The 23,650-nt window shown below is 38.2% G+C and overlaps 1 protein-coding gene across 2 annotated transcripts in view; it reads left to right on the top strand.

Annotated features, from left to right (window-relative positions):
* Shroom4 (shroom family member 4) overlaps window positions 1–23,650 on the top strand; it is a 213,800-nt gene that overhangs the window by 65,213 nt on the left and 124,937 nt on the right. Inside the window, exon 1 of one of the 2 annotated variants that reach the window (XM_010606428.3) lies at window positions 5,497–5,591. The exons of the other annotated variant lie outside the window; for it this stretch is intronic. The gene's annotated coding sequence lies outside the window, so the exon portion shown is untranslated. Of the gene's footprint in view, window positions 1–5,496; window positions 5,592–23,650 lie in introns of those variants that run through there. 2 annotated transcript variants of the gene reach the window in all.

Genomic DNA, 23,650 nt, shown 5'->3' with positions numbered 1-23,650 from the left:
TTGTGATACATAAGAAATACATTCATTTGAGGAATTGGTACATATATATTATCTCTTTCTACTTTCTCTTCCCCTCCTCTCCCTCCATTCTTCCCTCATCCCCAGATCCCTTACTATCACCACAAAGTCTGTCTCCCTGTTTCCTACCATCTGTGTTTTATTTTGCTTTTTAAATTATGTATACTTTGGATTTATCACATAAGAGAAACCATATGATATTTTACCTTCTTTCTCTGATTTATTTCACTTAACTTTATGATCTCAAGGTGCACCTGTCTTCATACAAATGATTCACATTTATCCTTCTTCCTGACTAAATAATACTCCATTACCACACACACACACACACACACACACGCACACACACACACACACACCAAATTTTCATTATCCATTCAACTGTTGATGAGCATATAGGCTGATTCCAAGATTTTACTCTCATGACTTTTGTGCCTTTAAATGTCCTAAAAGGAGAGGGAGGGAGAGAGAGATTGCTCTTAAAGTTATTTTTTCTACAGTTGGGATTTCAAGAATGAAATTGTTCATGTGTAGGAATCTGCTGATCTGGTCTTCTTAGTCTGGAATAGACATATACGTGATCAGGTTTCTTATCTGGGCTGTACTCCAAAAATGTACTTCTATATAAAGATGGAAGCTTCAAAGATTTGTTAGACGCTTCTGTTACTTGGGAGGGCAGTCTTCCCACAAACGTATTGCTGGCTGCCTTTACCATGAAATACTTTTGCTTCATTTTAATGCTTTTGTTTCCTTGACTAATGGGAAGAGTCCATACCTTGGGGTTCAGCTGGGGTAATAACAGGTGCTCATGAAAGAGCAAAGTCCACTATGAGTGCAGATTGCAAAGAAGGCCTGGGCTGGAGCTATCCTGGGTGCCTGGGCCCCTCCCCTTACTTAGGCTTTTGGCTAACTTCTGTATAATTGTGCTAGCTGAAAATCCATTCCCACTTCCAGTAGCCACATTCTTTGGGCTTCCCTGAATATTGCTGTGAGTCACCACTCTGGATTCTGCACCTCTCTGGACTTCTCTAGAAATATCTTTTCTGCATTGCTGTGAACTTTCATTTTCTTTTTCCCTTTGTTATTACTTAACTGAAGGATAGAGAAAGTAACTGCAGTCCCGAAACAGAATAAAAAGCAGAGGGAGGGAGGGAGGAAGGGGGGGAAAGAGAGAGAGAGAGAGAGAGAGAGAGAGAGAGAGAGAGACCTAAACTATACAGTCATCCCAAATCTTAAATTGAGGAATATGCAGTGTGTGTTCATTAGAGCCCTATCCGCTTTGAGCATACCTGACTTCTCTCCATCTTCCCTATTCAGCTGGCCTAGATTGGACCCAGGGAGACATAAAGCTTCCAGCTCAGAAAATAGAGACAAATAAGGAGGTCCCAAAGAACAAAAGTTTTCAGGCCTAAGCAACACATGCAGTGTTTAAGGCTGATAGGATAGATGCCGCAAAGACTGCAGTTCCAGCTTTGAGCAAAACTGAGGTTGATTTGCAGTGAGTCTTCTGGAGCATTTCCTGAGCTTGGCCTCCATTTGCTTAGCTCCTTGACTCTCACCTTGACTATTGCCATTCTTTCCCAGCCCGGTCTCCTGCAGCCAATTAATGTCTCATCCAAACTCTCTGCCCACGAGGCTGCCACAGTGCTCTTTCCAAAGCAGAGATCTAATCTGGGGATTTCCTCTCTTCTACTCTGTCTCTTCCAGAAGAAAATTCATGTTTCTTAATACATGAGACCCTTGATTATCTGTCCTCACCTGCTCTCACCTCATGTTTTGTCACCTGTCCTCACACTTAGGTGACCCAAAAGTTGTTTGTCATTTTTCTGAAAATTGTTTTCTTTCTCATTATTGCCTTTCCATCTTTGATTCTATCAGTCAGGAATGAACACCCTTTCCCTCTTTTTCTCCTTAGGATATTTCCCGCATGTGATGTAAGACCAAGAACCTCTGTACAAATGCAGGCTTACCCGGGATGGGTTTTCATCTGCCCTCTTTTGAGAGGTCACTGAGTGAGCATGCTCAGGGAAGTAGTGTGTTGCAATGTGAAGAACCTGGATTATATATCAGACTGACTGTGTGATAATGGGAAAATGATTTAATATCTCAGTTTCTTCATCTATAAAATGGGACAACTAATATAAACAGGGTAAAATGGTTGATATAAGCAATTGTCGAGCACAGTTGGAACAGAAATAGAAAAATAAATTCCTTCAACCTCAGTTGGGACTTTAAGGAGAAGTTTCTCATGAAGCAAAAAATTGGGTGGTGAGGTGGTGTTCTCTGAGACCTGTTTACCTAATTGTCTTTTCAGAGTTCATTTGACTTTGTCTAAAAGCTGTTCTGCAAGTGTCCTGCCTTCATGAGAGCAGAGATCAGCCCCACTCCCGTTTATGTCTCTGTTATGGCTTGTGTCTAGATGCTCCCCCTACTCAAAGCCTCATGCAGTCATAGGTGGGGCTTTTTCAGAGGTGGCTGAGTCTAGAGCATGTGACGCTAGGATTACGGGTGGGTGATGAGTAAATCTGTCCACTGACTGGTTTGGCACCACCCTAATCCCAGTAGACTAGATACAATACAAGGTACAGAAAGAGGCTTGTCCTGTCCCTTGCTTGCTTTGCCACCTTCTGCCCACCATGAACTGTTTCTCCTCTGCAGTGTATATCTACTATACCACCCTGCCTTGGAGCCAGCCGATTGTGGACTATGCGCCCAATAAACCTTTCATCCTTTAACTTTAGAACTGGTATTTTGTCTCAGCAATGAGAAATCAACTAAGACAGTCTTAGGAATCTGTGTGGGCAACCATGGAAGGAGACAGATGAAACTTTAGCAATTCTTTTGTGTCTTCCCATGCTCTAATGATGCCCCCAAGGCTCAAAGGTATGGTCTAGATATGGTCTAGAAATCACTCCTATTTTGGATTTACTTTTCCCTGAAAATTGCTCCTCTAATCCTTTTTCCTTTCCTTTTAAATAATTAATTAATTAATTTTGCAGCTGATATTTCCGAAATGAAATTGTTCATGGGTAGGAATCTTATTTTCTCACATTGCGATGGACATACACAGGACCTGGTTTCTTGTCTGTATTCTATTTCAGAAATGTATACACAATGTCAAAATCATACTTCTTCGAACTAGAGCACTATTTATTTTCAAAAATCAGGGGGAAAAGTTTCATAACTCTATTTCCTGCTGGAATGTAAAATAACTATGTGCTGATGCTGCATTTTGACAACAGTTAAGTTACCCTTAGCATCACTGGATGAATGGTATGTGAATACACAGGCACACGCATGCACACCACACCCACTAGTGTCTGTATTCCAAGTGCTTTGTTGTGAACTGAGAGTTGCAGACATTCTGATGCCAGACTCAGACTGTAATGGATCAAGCCATCCACTAGCAACATGTCAGTAAGTGTTTCCTATGTTCCCTACCTTGTGCTAGACAAGAGGAAAAGGACAAGGCAGAGAACTACAAGTCACAGAAGGAGTAATCAAGACACAATAGAAGAGAATAAAACACTAAGGTGATAATTTTAAAGGAGAAATGGTCGAGGTTATGGAACTAGAGTAACCATGGAAAATTTCCTGTACAGAATGGAGAGAGACCTGAGTAGGACCTTGAGGGATGGGACTGGTGACTCTGAGAGATTTATATATTCCAAGAATGCTTAGAATCTGCATCTAAGAAAATACCTCTTAGCATTTCTCTTAGAAACACCCAAAAGAAAGGATAGACTAAGTATTACTTTGCAGGAAACAGGAACCAGAATGATCTGAAATTGTGTCTCAAAAAGGCCATATGAATGGTTAAAGGAACATGGAACCAAGAGGCAGAAGGCACTTAGTCCTAATGGTTCTGCTGGCTTAATGTGAGTGATTTAGGCAAGTTCTTTCTTTCTGAACCTCACTTTTCCCATCCACATGGTAAAGCTATATTATATTAGCCCTATCAACATCCTAGGACCATTGTTAAGAGAAAAAAATAAGATAATTTTGTGGCTGTGCTTGGAAAAGTAGAGAGGGCTATTTAAAATGTAAGTGGGGATTGTGAAGGCAGATGTTTATACTATAGCCTCTCTCCTGCAGCTGGGAGTAAGATGACCTCAGTATGTGAATGAATTTTTCTTGGCAGGCATGTTGCCTGCTATACTTACAGCCTGACAGCTATTAGCTGAGTATGCATACTGAAGTAGGATCGGTCACACAAGTATACACAGGTGTGTGTGCATGCTTGGGTGCAAATTTGCAGCAGACTAGGAGATTGAAGCCATGAAGGGAAAAAGACTGGAAAACTCTTAAGAACAAAGATGGTTTGCAGATATAAAGTTTTGTACAAGCATCTTTGAATGTGCTCATAGAAATACATTCCCTGAGATAAGAACCAAGATATATAATGTAAAGGTACAAATTCCCAATGATGAATGTCATCATAGTGTATACTTAAAATGTACCAATAAACCTAATGTATAAAAAAAGTAAAGAAATATATTCCCTGTTGTTACTGCAGTAATTCAGGCTTTCTTCCATCTTCCTTGGTGTAGTTATTGCACAGCCTTCTTGTCCTTCTGTCTTTATGCTGCTGCAGTCCAGTCCATCTGACACATTACTGCTAAGCTGCTCTTTCCTCTCTACAAGGAATTTGTGGATTCCTGGATGTCCACAAGGTAACACTTGTGCTCATTCATATGACATGAAAGTAGGGATATGTTAAATTGGAATGCACTGATATACTAGTTAAAATTATTTGGCAAATTCTGTCATATTTCTTTGTTACCAGTTCTGTTTCTGAGCCCCTTCAAGACCCCTCCTGAAATTTCAACTCCCTACTGCCCACCCCTGGACCCAGCCACTAAAGAGTTTACTGCCCAGCACAGTGAGGGATCTGGAGTACACTGCTCCATGCATTGCACCTTCTGCTTGGTTGGTGTTCCTACTGTAGTACTTTTTAGATATTTTGAGGATTATCTCTGCATTCATACTTCATCTCATCCCATCTCATCTTTCTGGCTCCATCTCTCATGACTTCTTCCTATAGTTATTGAAATTTTCACATCCCATGTCTGAACATATATACCTGTCTTTCTCGGCATACTAGGAATTCCTTGAGACTGGGGCCAGTGGCTTGCATGCTTATCAGTGTAGTTCCAAAGCCCAGTTCAAGGTGCAGCACATAATAGACACTCAGTGTATGTACATTGCCTACCATGGAAGATGCTTACAAATGGCTCCATCCTGTTGTAATCCTCTACAGAACTCCATGGTCCAGACATGAAGGTGGTGCATTGCATATTCCTGGCTTTCATACAGATCTCATGAATGTTATTCACATAGCAAATATCCTATGAAGGGAAGGAATGATCAAGTGCCATTTTCATTCTATTACAGGGGGAAATGGAACTATTCCAAGAGTGTGTCTCAGCCACACAGTGAATGTTTAATAGAATCAAGGCATACATCATCTCTCTGGAACTTTTCCTTACCCACTGTGGTAAAAAGGCCTTTGGTATTTGGGGGTGAAACTGCTGCCCTAATGTGAGAATTGGAGACCATTGCCTTCTGAAGAGGTATTATCTTGCAATCTTTCTAAAGATGGCTGAAGACTATATATTGGAAGTAATTTCAATGTTCTTATTCTTTCTCCAGCACTGCCAGAGAGATGCCGGCTTGTGGGGCTGAGGTAGAGAATTCATTATATCTCTTTTGATCTGGTCACCAGCTTCTGCTGCAATCAATTAATATGACTTCATATCTGCTGGTCTCTTCAGTAATAAATTAGCTTTTGTTTTAGGGACCTCTCTGATACAACTTTCTCTGAGATCCATCTTCCTCACCTACCCAAGTTTAGTCCAGGGTAGCAAGACACACCTTGAGTATTGTACAGAAAGCCAGACTGGGAGAAAGGCTAAGCTTTATTTTGAAGACATTCAGACTTGCTTGGGAAGAAGCTTTTGCTTAGGCTGCAAGTAACTAAAACTCAAACTTTAACTTGCTGAAACAGTTAAGAGATGTCTCATATCCAATGAAAGGGTGGGGTACAGGATCGATTGATTCTGGTGCTCATAGTGACATTCTGTGAGTACTAGGTAAATCATTACCTTATTCCTGCCTAGTCTAACTCACAGGTCAAGGAATTCATGGGCATGCCAAACGATCTGAGTTCTGTCTTTATAGATAGGAGAGAAAAATGGACACTGAAGAACATTGGGTAGAGTCAGAATACCCACTGAGTTCAGATTAGATGTGGAGTGTTGAGAGGGTGAACTAAGTGCTCTCAGCCAGTTCCCTTATGTCTCAGATGGCAAATGTAATAATCACTGAATCCCTAGAAGGCTATAGTGGAGTTCATATGAGATGATGTGAGAACATTTGATAAGCCATATAATGTGCCATATTTCTTTCAGGCCTGTGTTAGCCAGTTTTTTGTTACTGTGACGAAATACTTGAGATGATCAATGTCTAAAGAAGAAAGAGATATTTTGGCTCATGATTTCAAAGGTTTCAGTCCATGGTTGCCTATCTCCTCATATTGTGCTGATGGCAAGGCAAAGCATCATAGCAGAGAGTATATTTGTTGTGAAATCAGAGCTGCTCATTTCATGGTGGCCAGGAAGCAGAGAGAGAAAGTGCTTTTATTACCAGTCCTTTCCTCAGACTGATTAAGCTATGGATTCATTTCTTGATGAATTCAGAGTCTTCATGATGCAGTTACTTCCCAAAGACCCCACCTCTTAACACTACTGTACTGAGGACCAAGCCTTCAACACATGAGCTTTTGGAGGACATTTAAGATCCAAACAATGCCAAGACTTTTAAAATTATTATTTATTTTTAATTAATTATTTTAATTAAGAAATAAAAATCTGTGTATATTTATGGTGGGCAATCTAATGTTTCCAAATATGTGTACATTGTGGAATAGTTAAATGGAGCTAATTAACATACACATTGCTATGCATACTTGCGGTTATGTGATAAAATACTTAAAATCTACTTGCGTACTGATTGTCAAGGACACAACATGTTATCATTTTCTTCTTCCTCATTGTCTGCTATGGTGAATGCACACAGCCTCCCTAGAGCTTCTAATCAGCACTCTGAAAACTAAGCAACTCTGTGTAACATGGTCTTAGAATGTTCCTGAACACTGACACTCGCTAATAGAACAGGATTATCTGTAGTCACTTTATGGTATTCTATGGTATAACCTCTGAAAATTGCAGAAGACTAGGCCCTTAATAACTGGTTGGGGTATGTATACCAACTTTTCCAGAAAATATAATGTAGCCCTGGGGGCATCATGGCAAATTTCTAGAAAAGGGGAGCTTTGGGGGGGGTGTGACAACCACATTTATTTTTTAGAAGTATTTCTATTGATGAATTACTAATTTTAATTTTATGAGCTTTATTAAACAATATGTACTTAACAGAAAAACAAAATATCAATAAAATATTAAAATTTTAATATATAATTAGTATAGAATAAACATCAGCATTTTCAACATCAACTGTTTACCTGCTTATAAGATCTAAAAATAACAACAGAAATAAATTTCTATGTGGGTTGCAATGAAAATACAAACCAAACTACCACAGAAATAATCTTTGCTTCATTTATCACACCTACGACAGTCTTCACTTGTTCCATACACAAGTCTCACTTAGGCTGACAGCATGTGTGCTTAGCTTTCCTTTCCTGCTTGGTGGGTCATACTTGTCACCCCTTTTTGTCTTCCTCTTTTGTCAGGAGCTTCCTATATGATACAATGTTCACTTAGGAGGAAAATGAAATATCAATAAAATAAAATCAGGTATGTAATGAGTGTTTAAAATAAACATCAACTGTTTGCTTACTAAATCTAAAAAATAACAGCAGAAATAAATTCCTATGTGAGCTACAATGAAAATACAAATAAAATCCTACCACAAAAATAATCTTTACCTCAATTATCACACCTAGGGTAGTTTTTATACATGACAGCAGCATGTTCCATACACAAGTATCGCTTACACTGATAGCACATGTGTTTGGTTTTCCTGTCTTCTTTGGTAGGGCATATTTGACATCCTGATGGTCTTCCTGTTTTCTTAGGAGGTTCTTGAGATGTTTCGCCTGTCTATTCACCAGTCTACTTCAGAATTCTTTTGACCAGTTCTTTGGGCAGACACATTCTTCCTCTGTTGTAACTGATCATTTATCAATTCCAGTCCTAATCCTCTTAAGAAAAGGATTTATTTCTCTATGATATTTTGTGCTTATTATTTTCTTTGTCAACTATGAAGCTATTTATGCCTCATATATTTAGGATCAAGTAAAACACAACCATTGGCCAATGCTTTGTGTTTCGAGTGACATCACAATTGCTGTATAACTTGTCAATGACATGTACTCTGCCTTTCCTTTTATTTTAAAATGTGACCATTTCTGGCTTTATTTGTATTGAGGATTCACTATCGATCCTTTTGTTTGTTTATTTGCTTTGAGATGGGGGTCTTACTATGTAGTCCACACTATCCTTGAGTTCACTCTGTAGCACAGGTTGACCTTGACTTCACAGGGTCCTCCTTCATGAAGTCTCCCAACTGCTGCGATTATAGGCATGCACCACCTGGCCCAGCCTCACTATCAGTCTTATTGTCATGGTGTAACATTGACAGTATCAGTAGTACTCTGTTTTTCTTCACCATAATGTTGTCCTGGCAAGCCTGGAACTCACTGTGCAGCACAGGCAGGTTCCTTACAGATTCCTCCTGCCTCAGCCTCCTGAGTGCTTAGATTACAGGAGTGCATCATATGCCCAGTCTCACCATCAATCTTATCATCATGGTGTAATGTTGAGAGTATCAATATTACTTTGTTTTTCTTCACCATGTAGGAAGCCAATGTTATATCTTTCCAAAATCTGAAGATTGTGGTATTCATTTCTATAATGTGAACTTGCAACATTTTTTCAGGACTCTTGGTTTTGTTCTTGCAAATAGTTACTGTGCTGGTCAACTGGTATTCTTTTAGCAAATGTCACATCAGTGGGTAACTAGTGAACCAGTTGTTGAATATGACATTTAGATGATGTTTTGAAATAGGTGCAACAAGTCTGTTCACAAAGTCATATGGTTTAGGTTTATTACTGCACAAAGATAGACCTGGTGGCTCAGTTCCAGGATAAATGTCTAAATTCAAGGTATAAGATTTCTTCACATCTACCAAGATTTACTTGGCATATATTGCTAAAAGCTTCAACAACCAGGAAATGGTGCAAGTTGTTCATCAGTTGTCATGTATTCAGATGGTGTATAAATTGGTTGACAGTTCAAAACAAAGCTTTCAACAAATGAGTGAACAGCAGTCAAATTGTCAGATTTTTTTCTTTCTCGGTGGGTCTTTTTGTCATCAGAATGTAGGCAATTCTGAAGGAAACCAAATCTCTTGAGTGTCATTATTGTTCTGAGAAATCTCAACGCCACATCTGTCACTTCACAGATCCTTTAGATTCTGACAATTAGAATGATAAAGTCCTGCTCTGAAGGCTTTTAGTTCAGATAGTGAGATGTCATGCTAAATATATTTTTGAGCATTACTATTGATGCATATAAAATGTTCTCATGTATTTCATTATTAGTGTATTTCAAAATATCTTGTAGCATATCATCCATTACAGATACTTTCCAACATTGAATCACAGTGCTGGCATTCTGTCAAATAGGTTCCGAGAACCTATTAACATTTTCTGACCTAGTTCTCACATTTTCTGTCCTGGATTGCTCAGGTACACATGACTATTCTGTGTCACTTTGACTAGTCAAATATTTATTTACATTACTGTTTGCTTCCTCATCTGAATCAAGGTCTTCATTCTATACTTCTCTCTGTCATATCTCTACCTGTCATATCTGTCACATCTTGTGAATTTCTTTGGCTTACATGATTCAAGACATCATCAGTAGCTGAGTCACCTGATGACTCACTTTCAACCTCCTCCCAAAGTTGTAAAAGTGTACTTTCATGTGACACTGAATTGGGCTAATTCTGCAAGAAAAATCAAAAGAACACACTTAACAAAAATATATAAATACACAAAAATGTAACGACGCATAATGTGGGTTAAACTCACCCATTTACACTTTGACACGTGTATAAACCTTGCTGTTTGTCCTAGCAAGTGGGTGAATACTAGATTGCTTCCTGTACTCCCCCAGCACAACTACTGAAATAAGGCTACTATTTTGCTAAAGTACATATTTTTACTAGAAAAGTATGGTATGGGCATCTGCTACCCAGTATGAGGAACTGAGTTTAATGATAGAGTTTCACATATACTAGCATTAAAAGTTGTAAACCCTTCTTCTGTGGTGCTCTCTTAACATACTGTAAGTTGAAGTTATGCTTACAGCAGGTAAAGTGCAAATATTAAAATGAAAAAAAAATTACAGAGAAGAAAAGTGTAGCTCAAAGAGGTTGAATAACTTGCACACAGCCAGAAAGTTGTAAAGCAGGACCTGAGCAGTTTGCCCCCTGGTTTTCTGGAAGGTCAGCCTGCAAAGAGAAAACAGGCTTGGCCCTCAAAAATCACAGCATTTGTGACAGTTGAGCTTTCGTTGTTCGTGAATAAACTGACATTCCAGCTTTAAAAAGAAATAGCAATTTAAAATATATATATAATGCTATTTTCATAGACCCCGTGAGTTCTCTGAACTGTGCAACATCTGGTGCCGGAGCTGTGAGTATAGAATAGGTAAAGTCTATAGCATTGAATACATGAAAGGAACCCCAGGGTTCAGTTTTAGGCCTAGTGACAAAGCCTTGCCTCCTAAAATGCCTGAACCATATAGTCTGATTGGATCTGATCACATGAAATGCTGCTACATTTGGGGACATGGTTCCCTGTGCTACAGAGAGGCCTCGTGGGTGGTATCCTCATAAAACTCGTTTCTGGGTGACTTCTTAGCCTGAGTTTCTGCACTTTATCAGTTTCTGGGCTTTATTGCCTCCTGAGACAGCTACCCATCTGCTTGTTTTCAAGATGCTCCCTCAGGTCTAATGTTTGGCAGTGCTTTCTGGGGAGATAGAGCCAGCCTATTTGTTACCCTGTACCAGCTAGGTGACTTACCAAAGCCAGAGTTGACTACTTGCAGAGGATCATGGACCTGGTCTTGAAACATATAAGGTCTTACCTCTTTCATACTAGTTAATAAATGATGAGATCTACATTAAAGAAAAGAATGCAGAAAGAATCCTTTCAGGAAGTAAACTGAAAAAGGAACCTATAAGAGTTAAATGTATTTTGCAAACTGTATGGTCCATTTTTTGGGAATCATCGCAGAGCTAGAAAAGTTACTACAGTAATGGGAGAATATGAGCAAGAGAGCAGGCACTGATCAAGCGTTTTGACCATTGGTTCAAATGGATGCAGGCATAGCTTAGATCACACCCCAGTATTACTCTTTTTTCTTAAAGTTTGCTTTATATTTATTTCCAATGATTTTTCCAGCATTGTTTGTTTTCAACCTAAAATTTGGTGTATTGTCAGAAGTTAGTTGACTCATTTGAATGCTTTACAGACACCATAATCCAAGGTCTTAGCCCAAGCCACAAAAATTTGCAAGAAACAAAATGTCCTCAGCTGTCAAACTGAGGCCAACACTAAAGGATTTTCACGGTTGTGACCCTGTGTGTCCCACAGGAGATGAACAAGAACCATTCATTGAGAATTCCCTACTAAGTCCAGCTGTCATTAAATGCTCAGTAATTTAAATGCAATTCCAAGAATAACGATCTTCCATGATAGTAGGTGCTATTCTCCCCATTTAGCAGATAGGAAAATGGAACTCAGACAGTTAAAGTGACTTACCCAAAGTCACTGCTATTAAATGGCAGAGTCAGTATTTGAATGATTGCCTAGCACACAATCAGCTCATGTATATTGTTTGTGGAATGAGTAAATTAATGAGTGATCTGCCTGATAATTAAATAGAATATTTTATATCTTGTGTTTTTGATATTTCACAATATAATTTTTCAAATATACAGAAACACTGAAAGAATTTTACATTAAATACCCATCATCTTATACTCATCATTTAGATTCTATTAATATTTTTGATTACTTGCTTTGTCATATATCTGTTCATCTATTGATTTCCTCTACCCATCCATCAGTCATTATTTTCTGGCACATATCAAAATAAATTGAACACATCAATACAAGTACCCATAAAAATTTCTGCATGCGTACTACTTACTAGAGTTCAATGTTTATAGTTTTCTTTTGAGGCAAAATTTAAATATTATTAGTGAATGTATAAATAAACGTACAAATGTGTTATAAATAAATAAGTAATTACATGTTTGGGGCAATAGTTTATGTCTTATTATTAAGAATCTAGATTTTAAATGTACCACTGGGTGAATTTTGACACACCGTGCACCTGTATATCCCAGATCTCTACCAATATGTATTACCATCACTGTAGAAATTTACCACATCTATAGTTTCACCCTGCTGTATGATTTCCCTAACTGAACTAGCAGCTCTGTTGGCAGTGTGGATTCAACGATTCTACCTAGGAGGCTATGTTTAGATCTCTTTTCTTTCACTAATTGATGCTCTAGGGGAGAATCACGTGATGTATAACAAGATTTGGCCCTCACTAATCTTCATTTTGATAACTTTTACCTGGAAACATGTCTTCTTTCCTTTTAAGCAGATATTTGTTAAGGGTTGCTTGTTAGTTATAACAATTGACTTTACCAGATTAAACCTAGTTGAAACAACAAATTGTTTTATTTCATTGTAACTTAATGTTAGTAAAATATAAAGCCTAGCACTAATTGGTTGTTCTCTTCAGCATCTCTGTGTGCTTAAAGGAAAAAAGATGCTTCTAAACATAACATGTTTCTAGCTTCGTCCTCAGAGTTAGCTCTAGTCATTTTGTGGAAATGCAGATTGAGACTAAGGGCTAAAATATAGAATACTCAAAGCAGTGTGTGATTAAGTAGAATTTAGAAAAGAAATTGAAATGCCTTGGCCTATTTGAAAAAGGCCTATTGGAGCAGACATTCATTTGAAATCCAGACACCCAATGTAATTGTTCCTGGTGTTCATGGTGGGGGAGGGATGTCTCCAAAAATCCTCAATCCCAGCCCCTACAGATTACAAAATCCATAGGTGCTCAAGTTCTTTGTATAAAATAGTGCAGTATTTGCATGCATATATCCTCCTGTATCCTTTAAAATCATCTCCAGGTTACTTATAATACTTGATACAATGTAAGGAGTGGTTATACTGTATTATTTATTGGACAATAAGGAGAAAATGTCTGTAAATGTTCAATACAAATATAGCTTTCCTCTTAAATTATTTTTGATCAACAGATGATTGAATCTGCTGATACAGAACCTGTGGATATGGAGGGCCAACTATAATTTGGTATGTAGTAAGAGTCAGATGAGTCCATGATCTAGGAATTGTGAGAGATACTGTAGGCGGTATTGGCACTGATACTGATGGGCCAGCGTCTGCCCTTAATAAATATGCCTGAGGCTCTGATCTTGGCTTTGTTGTTTATGCTGGTTGGCACTGTGAGCAAGCATCACAAGGAGGACTCCTAAGGATTTTCATCAGAATCACCTGGGATGATTAAAAACACAGATTGCTGACCCCAGCCCCAGAATCTGTGATTCAGTTAACCAAGGATGGATCCACATAATTTGTATCTCTAATATTCCAGGAGATACTAATGCTTCTGGTTTAGGGACTACACTTTGGGAACTGCTGCCCTAAGGAACGAACGAATGAATAGGATCACTTGTGACAGATCACATTTCTTTCCCTCTATAACCTGTGTGGTATTTCTGGTAAGGATACAAGTACGACCCTTGTTACGTTTTAGAATGGGGGATGCTAGGGAAGAACATAGACCACTTCTTTATTTAACCTACACAGCAGGTATTTTGGTTTGTGCTGGGATTATTATGACCCTAGCTTTCCACCGTCCTGAATGGTCTTGGTGTACACAAGAAAAGAACCCAGGTCCCACACCGTATGGTACAGTTTTAGTGAACTCTTTCCTATGTTGGAACTCTCAGAAAGAGATAATACGGGACTATGGAGAGTATATGTCCCAGACTTCCCAGGAAAGCTCTGATTTCACATATTCTATTTTCTTGTCACTATAAATATAATTGTCAGACCACGTCCTGCTTTTGGGTTCAGAAAATATTATTCCCATATGCATACCCTAGGGGTCCTGGGGAGCCGAAAACAAGTCTTCGCTTGCTTTCTTGAGATTATGGGGACCAGGCCAAAAGCTTGGCTTACGGAGACGTCTAGAGAGTTGGGCTGAATCTAAATATTTGAGACCAGCAGCAAGCTGCTTGCTGCTTCTTTCTTAGTAAGTGTTTTAGTTATTCTTGTTACAGATCCTGGAATGTTGCAAAGAAAAGATTCTGAGTGCTAAGAAGGCTTAAATTCGACTTTTAGCTGCCTTTCTTTCTATCTCCCCTCACCCCCTGGAAAGACCACAAAGAAATAGCTCAGATAGAAGAGCCACTCCGAAGAAGAAAATTCCATATCCTTCACTGACCCACCACTTGGTTTAATATTTACCTACTTTTCCTGGCAGGAAGCTCTTCCTTCTTGTTACCATCAGTCCCCTCATTGCAATTACAATTGCAATGTCCTTCTTTCCTTCTCTCTTTTTTTCTTTTTCTTTTCTTTCTTTCTTCCTTTGTTCTGCTTTCAATCAAAATTGAGAACAGCTGATTGTTACTGTCTTTTATGTGTTTAAAAGTCGTATTAAATCACCCTTCCTGAGCTCAGGTTTAACCATCGTTAGAGCTCCTTTATCTTTCCTGCATGTACCGGACTTTAATCATTTTTGCCATAGGGAAGCGCTCAGACAATCTGTGTCAATAGTGTAGCAAAACCTAAAGCTTTACAGCTTGTACTAATGGGCATGCTAAATGTTTAGTGGAGACTATTTTCAAGCACACAATTGTGAGCAATTTAAAGTGGACTGTACATGGAACCCATTTCCTCTCCCAGCTCCCCCAACAGGGCCTCCCCTTAGCAGCTGAAATGAGTTAGGAGCAATCAGAGCAGAGTAGGAATCCTGTGGTTTCTGCCCTTCCCTCCTGCTGGTTCAATGGCAGTTAGTCTTTTAAAATGAGCTTTGTCCTTAGTAGAGCCAAGTAAATGAAACTTTGGAATCGGTTGGATAAAGGATATAGGTGTCACCTTAGCAGAAAGAGTAGGAGGTGCTACTGCTGAAGTACCACTGGAGGTTTGAGGAGAAATTGAAGGGGACGGGGTGGTGAACAGGGATTGATACAAGATTGGGCAGAATTGATTGTATCTCAGATTAAACATGGCTTTTTTGGTAAGTTTGCAGAGGATTTTTCTGGCCTTTTTGCAGTTGGCTCTTTTTCACCTTTCTAACTCTGAGAAAGTGAGGCCAACAATCTGTGTGGCACAATCCCAGCCTCAGGGCCACTTGGGTTCCTAAAGGAGAGGAAGGTGAACTTGTCATGCAATGGGTTTCACTTTGTCGGGCCACCACACCTGCCCACAATGGGATGCTTTCTTGAGCTGCTTCTGTAGCATGGAGTGGCTTTAGGACCCCTCCCCTTCAGGATGAATTGGGTATTGCTGGTGGCACTACAGAAGAAAGGGATAGGACCGACTGATACTTGCTCTATTTCCATCTTTCACTGTTGGCTCTTCTGTTTTGGTCAAACCTTAAAAGCTCCTGTCTTCATAAATACTAGCAGTTTGTCTCAGAAAAGCTACAGGGGCAGTTAAAGAAGAAGGTAGAGAGACAGGGGAGGGAGAGACAAAACACCTTTGGCATTTGTATGAGAGTGTCATTGAAAGCTTCATCACAGATATACTCAGACAGGAATAGAAATTGTCTTGGAGTAGGGATGGGAAGTCAGTTTGATTGAAGCATTAGCTGTTTTGGTTCTGAGCCAAGGCAAATTGCCAGAGAACCATTAAACTCTATAATTCCATATAATTCATAGCAGCCACAGGTAATCTGAATCAGATCTGACAAAACTTTACTATCACTTACTGTCCATTAGTGCTGAATGCACACTACAGATATTTAGATCTTTTTGTTTTTTAGCTGTACTCTAGTGGCCATATTTTCCAAACCCCAAATCAAGAAACTTAAGAAAAGATGTTTTTCCTGACTTGTGAGTTTGTTTATATGAACAGCCTTACAAAGGCATAAACACTAAATCATGAAGGTATAAAACTAAACTCACAGAACAAATGGCTTTTTAGAAAGGAACTGCAGTCACATGAAGTAAGGTCAAGACAAACTCATTCAAACATTGGTGAGGGTCCCCTCTACCACACCACATGTACCTTTTTAGGGGTCTGAGGGAACTGATTAACTAAGCACTAAATCAGCGTAGAAGTACGTTTATGCTTATCGTCTGGATTTGCTCTTAAATATTTCAAGGATGGTGGACTGAAAGGGTCTGTTGTAATATCTGCACACAGGAAGATGGAGTAGATGTTACTTTGAATTCCCAGATGCTGGGAGTAGTTAAATCGCCCTGTGTTTGTGGTCTGTTTGGGGTGCATGTGCGCGTGCGTGCGTGCATGTGCGTGTGTGTGTGCGTGTGTGTGTGTGTGTGTGTGTGTTTTAAATTAACTTCTTAAAGTTAGGAATGTTAATTAAGGAGCATCATATCTGGGCATAAGGTATTTTCATGTGCCTAAGGTTTCCTTAAAGACTTCATTCCTACCAAATTAAGAGACTGACACTTACCTCTGACAACCTTGTGACAAACGGGACATTTAGTTCAAGGATAATTATTCTGTAATATTCTGAGCCAATTAAAAACAATTCTTTAAAAAAAGCTTAATATGCCTCTTTAGCAAAACCCTTGCATTGTTAGCTAAAGATCACAAAGAGTAATATACTCATAGAAAACAAAAATATTTTGCTACAATCTCAGAAAAGGAAAAGCACTAGAGTGACCTTGGTTGTTAAACACTCTTAGTGCCAAAGTATGTGGAGTCTGCTGTCAGAGAGCGTCCACAATTATAGAAGGGCAGGGCTGTAGCCTTGTGATTAAGGTTCAAGAAGTCTGAGTGAGCAAGGACAGGAGCTAAAAATACAGTTCTCCTTTTTCACCTAGCCTTAACCTAAAAAGCAAATCTGATACCAGAAAGAATAGCTTCTAAGCTGCACCCCTTTTACGGCCTGTGTCTTGACCTGGAATGCCCATTGTTTCCTCTGTTTGTTTTTCTAGCTGAGGCCTGCATTGCAAACAGAAAATGATCTTTGATATGAGTCCCTATCCACCATTAACACACATAAACAATTGATCGCACCTCCATTAATTTGTAGAAGGTCACTTGTTTTATGTTACTTGACACATCTTACTGAGTGGGAAAGAAATGGTGTGTCATTTGTCAGTCACTATGTAAATAGGACACTCGGAAAAGACAGATGTTCACATATTTCCAGATATGCAGCACTCTGTGAAAGTAGCAGCAAATGTGCCCATTTAATTTATAAGTAAATCTGTTTTAGTTTCAGTAAAAGGTACTGTTACTGCTTTTGCAACATACACATATGCACTGGTAGGTTCTTTCTGTGGGAGCTGTTTGCTTTGGTAGCAAGCAGAAGGATGGAAGTTAAATGCCTCTTTTCTTCATTTACCACTGGTTAGACTGCTCAGCAAAAGTCAGAGATTCAAATCACTGGTAAGGAAGGGGGAACTAAGCAAGGGCAACTAATGTTCTGGAGGTGGAATGCAGGTGCCCAGCTCTGGAAATTAGCAAGCAAGCCTGTCTTCATTCAGCCACATGCGTAGAAGGGATACAGGTACCTAGTAAGGTAAACAAGTGTTTTCTAGGCAGCACAGCAGGCCAGTGATTTCCAGAGGCAAACTTTTGTCCCTCCCCTCAAGTGTGTTTAGTGTGTTGGTCCTTTTCCAGTCAGAAGTGACTAATGTTGGGTATGTACACTCTTTAGAAACTCTCTTTGGCTTTTTGCATAATGGATTATAAATAAATGGCTTCAGGGAATGAACACTGAGTTATTTAGTGAGCCTGGCCTTGGGATGATTCCGATTCCAGATAGTTAATCACATCCTCTTGGGCTAGAAGACTGTATCTAATTCATTTGCAGTCAGCTGGCAACTTAGAAAGATGGTTTTGATCAACTTGAAGAATAACTTTCAAATTAGCAAGGGTTGATACTGGAGAAAAAAGATTACATTAATCCAAGCAGTATTACTTCCATCCCTCTCTAGTAATCTGGTGGAATTTAACATGCATTCTTGTTTTAATTCGGGCATTATGCACAGTTTAAAAATGCCAAAGAAGTGATATGTACTCTTGAGTGTTTTTCCCCCATGTGCTGGGGATGAAACACAGGGCCTTATGTCTGCTAGGCATGCATTCTACCACTGAGCTACGCTTCCAGTCCACAGTACTCCTGTATTAGATTTGTACATGAGTGACTTCCTCATGCTGTAGGACACTATGGACTTTCTGGTTTGTTCTAAACTGTTCAAAAAACCCTATAAAAGGGGGCATATCATGGCTGAACTCTGTGCCTGGCAACTGCTTCTAGAATTCAAAAGTAAAGTCTCTAGTACTCTGCCACACAGAACTCTAGTTTTTTTCTTTTTTCATTAAGTTTACTGGTAATTTTTAGGTATACAGTACAGTTACATTCATCACTGGGATCTTGTACCTTTACATGATGTATCTTTGTTCTTATTTTTTCTCCATACCCCTGCCCTCCCTTCCCCAGCTGCATCCTTCCCTACTTATTTTATTTCCATTTTTCCTTTTCCTTGCTTTCCTTTCCCTTCCCCTTCTCACTTCCCCTACTTCTATAGACCCTTTCTTCCTATTTCACATTATCAATTACATAATTTGAACCTTATTTACACTTTTAGTTTTTTACACCAGAGAAGCTATTTAGTATTTACACATGTGTGTCCTATTTATTTCACTTAAGAGTATGGCGTCAATATGCATCCATTGAGCTATAAATGACTCTAGCACCTCATTCTTTATGGCTGAGTAGTACTCCATTTTATAGAAAAACACATATTCTTTATCCAGTCTCCAGTTGATGGGCAATTGGGCTGTTTCCAAGTTTTAGCTTTTACAAACTGTGCTTCTATAAACATGGGTGCATATATATCACTGTGGTATGATTCTTTTCATTCTTTTTTGAAAGATACCCAGCAGAGTGATGGCTGGGTCACTTGGGACCTCTAATCCTAGCTTTTTGAGGTATCTCCATATTGATTTCCACAGAGGTTTCACCAGTCTGCACTCCCACCAGCAATGAGGAAGCCTTCCTTTCTTCCCACAATCCTGCCAGTATTTGTTATTGGTTGATTTCTTAATAGCAGTCATTCTTTCTGTAGTGAGGTGGAATCTCAGTGTTGTTTTCATCTGCATCTCTCAAATGACAAGTGATGTAGAACACTTTTCATATGTTTATTTGCTGATTCCACTTGTTTGAGAAGTGTCTGTTCATTTCAGATGCCCATTGTTGAATTGGGTCTTTATACTTGGGGAGGTCTGATTTTTGGGGGGTTCTTCATATAGTCTAGATAGTAGATCTTTGCCTGAGGAACAGCTGGTAAAATTTTTTCCCACATTGTAGGTTGTCTCTTAATTCTGTTGGTGGTTTCTTTTGTACTTCAGAAGCTTTTTAATAAGATGAGATCCCAGATACTGATTCTTTGTGCTAGTTCCCGTACTACTGAGGATTTGTTCATTAAGTCTTCTCCTATGTCAATGTCTTTGAGAGTTCTACCTAACTTGTCGTCCAACAAGTTTAGTGTTTCTGTTTTAATATTTAGTTCTTTAATCCACCTGGATTTTAGTTTAGTGCATGGTGAAACATAAGGGTCTAGTTTTAGTCTGGCAGGTTCAAAACCAGTTTTTCCAACACAGTTTATTGAAGAGGCTATCTTTCCTCCAGTGAGAATGGTTGGCTCCTTTGTCAAAGATGAGGTAGCTGAGTATGTCTGGAGTTGTTTCTGCATCTTCTAGTCTTTTCCACTGATCCGTGGGTCTGTTTCTTTGCCCGTACCATGCTGTTTTCATCACAGTGGCTTTGTAATATAGTTCCAAGTTGGGGGTTGTTTTACCCGCTGCCATGTCTCTGTTGCCTAGAATGTCTTTTGCTATTCTGGGTTTCTTATGGTTCCAAATGAATTTTTGTATTGTTTTCTCTAGTTCTGTAAAATATACTGGTGGAATTTCAATCAGGATTGCATTGAATCTGTTTGGAAGTTTTGGAAGCTTGGCCATTTTCACTATGTTTGTTCTTCCTACCTAGGAGCAAGGGATGCCTTTCCATTTTCTTATATTACTCTTATATCCCTTTTTATCAGAGATTTGCAGTTTTCAGTGTAGAGGCTTTTTTGCTTCCATCGTTAGATTGATGTCTAGATAGTTCATTTTTTCTTGGATGCTATTGTGAAAAGAATTGTTTCCCTAATTTCTCTCTTAGTGAGCCTGTTATTTATGTACAAGAAGGCTATTGATTTTGAGTGTTGACCTTGTATCCAGCTACTCTGCTGAATCTGTCAAGTCTAGAAGTCTTTTGTCAGAGTTGTTTGTCTAATATGTAGAGTATCATAGCATTAGCAAATAATGCATTTAAATTCTTCCTATCATATCTTCATTCCTTTTATTTCTGTCTCTTGTCTAATTGCTGTGGTTAATAATTCCAGAACTATATTGAACAGGAATGATAACAGTGGACATCCTTGTCTTGTTCCTGATTTTAGCATGAAAGTTTTCAGTTTTTGACCATTTAGTATGGTGTTGGCTGTTGGTTTTTCACAGACAGCCTTTATGAAGTTGAGATAAATTCCATCTATTCCAATTTTCTGTAGGGTTTTAAAAATCATAAATGGGTGTTAGATTTTGTCAATTGCTTTTTCTGCATTTATTGAGATGATCATGTGTTTTTTTGTCCTTGGCTCTGTTAATATAGTGCATTGCATTTATTGATTTGCATATGTTGAACCATCCTTGCATCCCTAGGATACATCCAACTTGGTCAGGGTGTATGATCTTCTTGATGACCCTCTGCATTTTGTATGCCAGTATCTTATTGAGGATTTTTGCATCTATGTTCATTAGGGAGATTGGCCTGTAGTACTCTTTTTTGGTTGGGTCTTTCCCTGGTTTTGGAATAAAAGTAATACTTGCTTCCAGGAATGAATTTGGAAGCATTGCTTCCCTTTCAATTTCATTGAAAAGTTTAAAGAGTAGTGGCAATAGTTCTTCTCTAAATGTCTTACAGAATTCAGGAGTGAAAACATCTGGACCTGGGCTTTCCTTTATTGGTAATTTTTTACTTATATTTTCAATTTCTCTGATTGTAATTGGGGTGTTTAGAATTTTTATATCTTCTTTGTTCAACTTTGGTAATTCATATGTATCTATAAATCTATCAGTTTCTTCCATGTTTTCCATTTTATTAGAGTACAGGTTTTTGATGATCTTCTGGATTTCTGGTGGATCTATTGTGACTTCACCTTTTTCTTTCCTAATTGGATGAATTTGAGTCTTTTCTTTCCTTTTTTTTGATAAGTGTGGCTAAAAGTTTATCAATTTTATTTATTCTTTTGAAAAATCAACTCTTGATTTTTGTATCATTCTCTTAGTCTCCATTGCATTAATTTCTGCTCTGATCTTTATAATTTCCTCCCTTGTAGGAGCTTTGGATTTTTTCTGCTCTTCTTTCTCTAGGAGTTTAAGATTCGGTAATAGGTTATTTGAGCTTGCTGTGTTTTCCTAGTGTGAGCATTCACTGGTATGAATTCCCCTCATAGAACTATTTTCATTTTGTTCTATAGATTCCTGGATGTTGTATTGACATTCTCATTTAATTGTAAACACTGTCTATTTTCTTCTGTGACCCATTGGTTGTTCAGGAGCATGTTATTCAGTTTCCATTTGTTTGTGAAGTTCTTGAGGTTTCTTATGCTATTGAACTCCAGTTTAATTGCACTATAGTCTGATAAAATGCATGGGATAACTTCAACTCCTTTGCATTCATTTAAACATGTTCTATGAGCTGATATGTGGTCTATTTTGGAGAGTGACCTATGTGCAGCCAAAATGAATATATATTCTGATTTTATAGAGTGGAACACTGTACACATCTATTAAGTCTTATTTGTTCAAAAGCTTGGTACAGTTCTAGTATTTCATTGTTTTTGTTTTTTGTTTTTTTGTTTTTTTTTTTGGTCCATATGATCTATTTGTGACGGTGGGGTATTGAGATCCTCCACTATCATTATATTAGTGCTTATTTGTTTTTTTGTGTCCCTTCACATTTATTATGTATACTTTGGGGCATTAGTATTTGGTGCATATATATTTATGATTGTCATCTCTTCCTCTTGGATTGTTCCCTTTACAAGGATGTAGTGACTTTCATTGTGTGTCTTATTTAGTTTAGTTTTGAAATTTACTTTGTCTGCAAATAAGATAGCTACCCTGATTTTTTCTGGGTTCTTGACACATGAAGAACTTTTTTTCATCTTTTTACTTTTAGTGTATGTATTTCTTTTTTAACTAGATGTGTTTCTTGTATACAGCATATTGTTAGATTTTGCTTCTTAATCCATTTTTCCAGTCTATTTCTTTTGATTGGTGAATTGAGGCCATTAACATTGATGGTTATATCTGATATGTGATGACTTATCATTGTCATGTTGTTTTGCTATTGTTGGCTCTTTTAAATTTTTCCCCCCTCCCATTATTTTCTTGCCTTATCTGATGGATTTGCTGTGTTGGGCCTCATGGAGTCATTACCTTCATTTTCTTTTTGTAGGATATTGTTTAGAATTGCTTGGAGTGCTGGTTTGGTATTAATGAAATTTCTCAGGTGTTCTTTGTCATGGAAGTATTTTATTTCCCTATCAATTTTGAAAGACAGTTTTGTAGGATACATTGGTCTCGGTTAGAGGTTGTCTTCTTTTATGGCTTGGAATACTTCACTCCAGGCTGTTCTTGACTTGAGAGTTTGTGTTGAAAAGTCTGCTGTGATTCTGATGGGCTTTCCTTTGCATGTGATTGTTTCTTTTCTCTAACTGCTTTTAGTATTTTGTTCTTCTCTTTGGTTTCTGGGATCGTGATTATTATATGTCTAGGTGTAGGGGTTTGTTTGTTTGTTTTTATCATGGCTAGTTGAAGTCCTCTATGCCTAATTTATCTTTATGTCAAATTTTTTTACTCTGTTTGGGAAATTTTCTGTCATTAAATCTGTCCTTAAATTTTTCTGTCATTAAATTTTTTGTCATTTGTACTTTCTTCTGTTTTTTTCATGGAATCCTATCAATCTTAATATTATTCTTCTTTGCGACATCTAGGAGCTGTTGGACTGATTTCTCATTGTCTTTTACTATTTCTTTTTTTTTTTTATTGAGTTTATTGGTACATTTAGGGATACAGTACAGTTACATTCATACTCTGTTTGGAATTTTCTGTCATTAAATCTGTCCTTAAATTTTTCTGTCATTAAATTTTTTGTCATTTGTACTTTCTTCTGTTTTTTTCATGGAATCCTATCAATCTTAATATTATTCTTCTTTGCGACATCTAGGAGCTCTTTT

This window comes from Fukomys damarensis, unplaced genomic scaffold (genome assembly GCF_012274545.1).
Source record: "Fukomys damarensis isolate Sample0158 unplaced genomic scaffold, DMR_v1.0_HiC HiC_scaffold_39, whole genome shotgun sequence".
Taxonomy (NCBI): Eukaryota; Metazoa; Chordata; class Mammalia; order Rodentia; family Bathyergidae; genus Fukomys; species Fukomys damarensis.
The sequence above is the reverse complement of the archived record's forward strand: the minus strand, read 5'-3'. Positions and strand labels throughout refer to the sequence as shown.